At 43.3% G+C, this 5,271-nt stretch overlaps 1 long non-coding RNA gene across 1 annotated transcript; it reads left to right on the top strand.

Annotated features, from left to right (window-relative positions):
• Window positions 1–2,170: 2,170 nt before the first annotated feature.
• Window positions 2,171–4,829, top strand: LOC129380891 (uncharacterized). Its single transcript, XR_008609090.2, has 3 exons — window positions 2,171–2,812; window positions 4,171–4,237; window positions 4,687–4,829. It is a non-coding gene; the product is annotated as an uncharacterized lncRNA (long non-coding RNA).
• The last annotated feature ends 442 nt before the right edge of the window (window positions 4,830–5,271 follow it).

The following is a 5,271-nucleotide window of genomic DNA, read 5'->3' as shown; positions in this document are numbered from 1 at the left end:
TCTCTCTCTCTCTCTCTCAGAGGAGAATTATTTTCTAACGATTCTTTCATTTTCCATTCCTCTCACCCTTTGTCACTGACTCGCACGAAGCCGTGCCTCCCATATATAGGCGAGATCGGTCACTTGACGGGATGGATGATACGAAATTAACGTAAACGTAACAAAGGAATCGTTACAAAGCACCGCCCCTGGACTTCTTCAGGCTCTCGTTAAGCTACATTTAAATAAACCTATAGCAGGTGCTTACGACAGTTTTCGGTGGTTTGGCTTTCACTTCCATGTGCGTGACTGACTGTACGAATAGACTTTATGGCGGTTGTGACATCGGCCGTATAGCCTGCCTGAGCACAGCTTTCCGAACGACAGCTGTTCAGGCAGGCGGTTGCACCGATGTTTTCCCGAATTTAAGTACGCCATATTATTTGCAAAACTTAAGAATAAAAAATAAAAAAAAAGAGTCATTGCAAGCGCATGTAAAAGAATCCGTGCGTGAGGCGTAGCTATTCCAAAGGGTTTGCTTCCTCTGAAGAATTTCCCTCTATACACTATAAGCGGGACACAAATATACAGCGTGGCCTGCAATACCATATGTGATGCGCCTGAAAGATGGAAGAACCGAGTGTTGCAACCCGTTTCAATCTGATGTATAAACATATTGAAAATATGTTAGGTGCTGTTGCGTGTGCGGCAGGTCGCATGCAGCACGTCGTATCCTATACAGGGGATAGTGCCTTATGTCTTCGAGTTAATATTTTTCATCATTGTTGAATATGTCGGCCATTGTTGACTTTTGCTTCGCGCTCGGACTATTGCATGGAATCAGTGCGCGCGGCAGACATTCTGCTGATACTGCACATAGCACTCGTAATTCACAGCCTTCTGCAAAAGCGCTCTGCCCTCTGCTCTTTACTCGCTCGTCCTGTGTTGCGCTGTTCCTGTTTTTATTCCGAAGGACAGGCAGCCGTTGTCGCTGTATACTGTGCAATTTGTACATTTGTTTGTTTGCGTTTTTTTCCTTTTTTCCGCCTCACCAAAGTTTGCCTTCTGCCTCTTTCCCTCCCACAACCTCTTTGCATATGCAGCATTGCAAGCTTTAGAGCAGCGCACTTCGTGTAAGAGCCAACACAGCTCGACTGACGAAATACATTTCTCCCTTTGTGCATCAATTCCATTGATGAGCACGACTATGCAGCTATTATTCTGGTTCTTTGCCGACTGTAGCTTGGTGTCACTTTTACAAAGTCCTGTTTTCCGCATCAAAAAGGAAGATAGTGTTGTCTGTAGCCCCTGCGACGACGAGGAAAGTATGGAAAACATTCTTTGCCTCTGTCCTCGATACAGCGCACACCGGCATGCAGACAGTCCTGGAACGCCGACCTATACAATCGTCACACCACAGGACAGTGAAAGCACGCTTGAAATGTATGCGTTCGAGTGACCTATTAGATAGACTCTAGTTCTCAAAGACGTTCCCAACGCCCTCTATTTATTTTTCATGCATTTTGCTCTCCGCTATTCGTTCCGTCTTTTCTTTCCTCTTACCCTTCCCCCAGTGAAGAGTAGGAAACCAGAATCTTCTCTAGTTAATTTCCCTGCCTTTCCCACCCCACCCCGTCTCTCTCTCTCTCTCTCTCTCTCTCCTGGTGCGACTCACTATATTCATTGGCAAAATTTTATAAAGCGCATTGATTACAATTTGTTACGATTGTTTGCAATAGTAAAACTATATATATATATATATATATATATATATATATATATATATATATATAGTAACGTCGTATGGCGCCAACAAACAAAGACGCCAAGGGCAGCATAGGAGGAACTACTTGTACTTATTAATTTAATTAAAGAAATGAAATACTGGTGGGCATAAAGCGGATCAAAAAGCAACTGGCCGTATGTGGGATACGAACCTACGGTAATGCGAAGGTGTGGGTTCGTTCCCAGCCTACGGCCAGTTGTTTGTTCATCCACTTTCATTTCCATTAATTTATCGAGTAGTGCGAAGACGTGGACTCGTATCCCACCTGCCGCCAGTTGCCTTTTCATCCACTTTCATTTCCAATAATTTATCATTTTTGCAATTCAATTACCAAGTACAAGTAATTTCCTCTTTTCTGTCCTTGGTGTCTTCGTTTTTGGCTTGGCATTACTTGGCATTACTTTGAAAGGTGCCTTTCGCTTTTGCGCCACCCTTCTGAACTCTAGTATGACTTGTTTGTATCCTTTAACGGCTAATTACCCATTCAAAGCGTAAATGGCTGTTGGTAATTGTAATTCGCGAAATGGAGCAAGGTGTGAGCTCATTACGTCGCATTTAATAATATCTCCAGCAGGTGAAGCTGTTTCTTATCTATAGATTAGCATTCCCGCTCATTTTTTTGCTTATGAAGTGAGGCTCCAGTTAACGCCTGTAAACAGCCAATGAGCTCCAATAGCGCTTCCGACATCGCCTCTTCGAAGACGTATTCCGTAAAAGCCTCTTTCAGCAGGACGGTCGAAGAAGCTGTGCGGGCGCGGACGCTAGCGGCCGAGTCAGTTAGCGTCTCCAGTATCCGCCACTGGATGGCGCTGCATGTCCGGGAGCAGTGATAGAACAGCGCATGCACCGATGAAAAAATGAAGTGAAAAATCAAGTATGGCGAAAAAAAAACCAGTAAAGACGAAATGAGCAGAAAAAGAAAATAAAGAAAGAATCGCTGGGCAAACTGAATCAAATGGAGGCAGAGAAACCTGTTTAGCGACGCCGACGGGTTGGCGACCCGCCTACGTTTTTCTGGATTGGAGGCTTCCCGGAGACCGTGATCGTGTAACGTATCCGATCCAATGACGAGGAATCATTTTGCTGCTTCTCGCTTATTTTGTTTCTTCTGTCCGCCACGGTCCATGCACGTAAAACGCGGATGCGCGAGCACACACCGCGGTGATCGGCGGGGGCGGGTTCCGTAGACGGCTTCAGGACCGCTTCCTCCCTTTGTACGACACATTTCTTCCTGAAATAATTACCCTAGCAAAAATTGTAACAGAAGTTTGTATTAGTCTAATACAGTTTCGTATTAGCTGTATAAGTTTTGTATTAGGCCAATAGAAATTTCTATTAGTTGTACTGATTGACCTATAAGACGAATATGCCGGTGTATTGAACGTATTAGTCCTTTACAAGCAGTGTTGCATGTGTACTAATTTCTCTATTAGACTAATACGTCCTATTGACCTTATACAGATTGTTGCTGGTCTGTTATGCAACACGCATTGTTGAATTCGGGTGCTGTTGTTTGCTGGTTGTTTAATGCGAAGGTGAAAGCTTATGAAAAAATAGACTGTATTGGGAACCATTTCCATAGACAGGTGTCTCTAATTAATCGCTGAATCATTAAGAATTCTACTGTACAAAGCGTGCAGCACACTGCCTTCGCACGTTTGTATTAGTTTCATCGCACGAAGCTAGTGAAACTGTCCCCTATCTCTCAGCGACACAACCGAAAGCGACGCGCGCCTCCATGGTCTTGCCAATTTTGCTTCACTGGTGACCGTCTCATAGCTAGGCCTCTGTTCAGGCTCGTCGCGATTAGTTGTTGAGAAAACAGCTAGTGTTTACAGCCCAGCAAATACTTCGCCACGAAAAAAAAAAAGCACAACGAACAACCAGCCATAATCTGCAAGTCAGAGTCCCGGTGCCCGGTGAGTTTACGAACGATGGTACAATCGCAGCAACTATATTTGTTTTCCACTGATGTTTCGTTAGTCCCGTATCTTCTGTTGGAAGTGCGCATAAAGTGATGTTAAACTTGTAAACCTAAATTGATAACGTATTACCGCGCATAAAAGGCCGTAATATTCATTGACATCAAAGAACAGTGTCGCAGAGAAGGAAACACGGCGGGCGGCAAGAACGTAAAACATGGTAAAACTGTGGACGTAGTCAGCCGTAGTTGCGCACAGCACGTGTACATTGACAGCTGCCATTTCGCAGTGTACTGTAGCTATGTCATGGCAAGGCGTGCGTGATTTTTAGTGAATGAACGATGTTTTTTAAGGAAACCCAGGTGTTGGCACCTGCGCATTCTTATTCGCGTAGTAGTATAGGTATTTGGATAGTTTCATCTATGGATGTTGTGTGACTTCAAAACAACGGAAGGCAAATGTTTTTACCCCTGTGCTTCGCAGCTTTGTGAATCTATCGGCGTGCATCGATGTGATATGTTTTGCCCGACGCCGATTCTACGACTTGGAGGTAATTATTATACTTATTAATGCTCCTATAAAATAGTATAAAGTTGTTTTCTTTCTTTTTCTTCCCCAACGGTGGATGTACTTCAGTACAGCGTCGTTGGGCCGATTGTTGTGCGCATAGCAGCAATGACGTGCCTATTGCCGACAATGCTGTGCAAGATTTCTGCCTAGAGTTGTTCCGTATCTGCCTGCAGTTTCGATGTAACGCACAGAACATCTTATGTTCACTTTATGTGCTTTCTAGTTGTTATGTCGTGTGAAGTGACGTCACTTTTCATTATGATAAACATGCCAAGCTAAGCATATCACACTTTGTTCTAAACTTAGTTTGGAAATTGCGGGGCCATATTATTGCGATTTAGAAGCAAAAATTGCGAGCCTAAACATTTAGTGGCAGAACTAGCACCCCTGCTTTTAAATGTTTCTATATGTCTGTGTGTTTCTGCCCAGGTTTTTTTAAACCTCTTCCTCAAAAGGACGTTCTCTGGTCGAAGTGGTGGAGTGAAAGCTCTGGCAATCAAGATTGCCGACCTGACGAAGATCTCGAAAGAGGAATCTGTAAAAATACATGTTGTGCTAATAAATGCTTCTAGCAATTATGCCTGTTTTTCATTCTGTATCTGGTGCATTGCAACATTTCCTTTCACACCAATAGACCCATTAGACAAATACACTAATAGGTCTATTAGACTAATACGCCAATATACCTATCAGACCAATACACCAATATATATATTAGACTAATACACTAATAGACATAATAAACTGTATTAGTGTCAATAACCTCATAGGCTATTGGTTTTTGTGTTAGAATTTTTGCTAGGGTAGGCTTGCAGCAGCTTAGTGAGTCGTTCGTCGACGGGCAAAGCGCTTTTAAAGAGATACCATGAAAAAAAAAGCTTTTAAAAGAGAAGTAGAGCGACAGATTTTAAAACAAGAACGCAGCTGTGCTCGTCGCAGGCATAGTCAGGAAAACAACAGGAAAACAAGAAGTTGATATTGCGCGCTTGGAATGATCTCTCTCGCTTTAATTGT

This window comes from Dermacentor andersoni, chromosome 1, assembly GCF_023375885.2.
Source record: "Dermacentor andersoni chromosome 1, qqDerAnde1_hic_scaffold, whole genome shotgun sequence".
Lineage (NCBI taxonomy): Eukaryota > Metazoa > Arthropoda > Arachnida > Ixodida > Ixodidae > Dermacentor > Dermacentor andersoni.
Note: the sequence above shows the minus strand (reverse complement) of the source record. Positions and strands in the feature narration are given on the sequence as shown.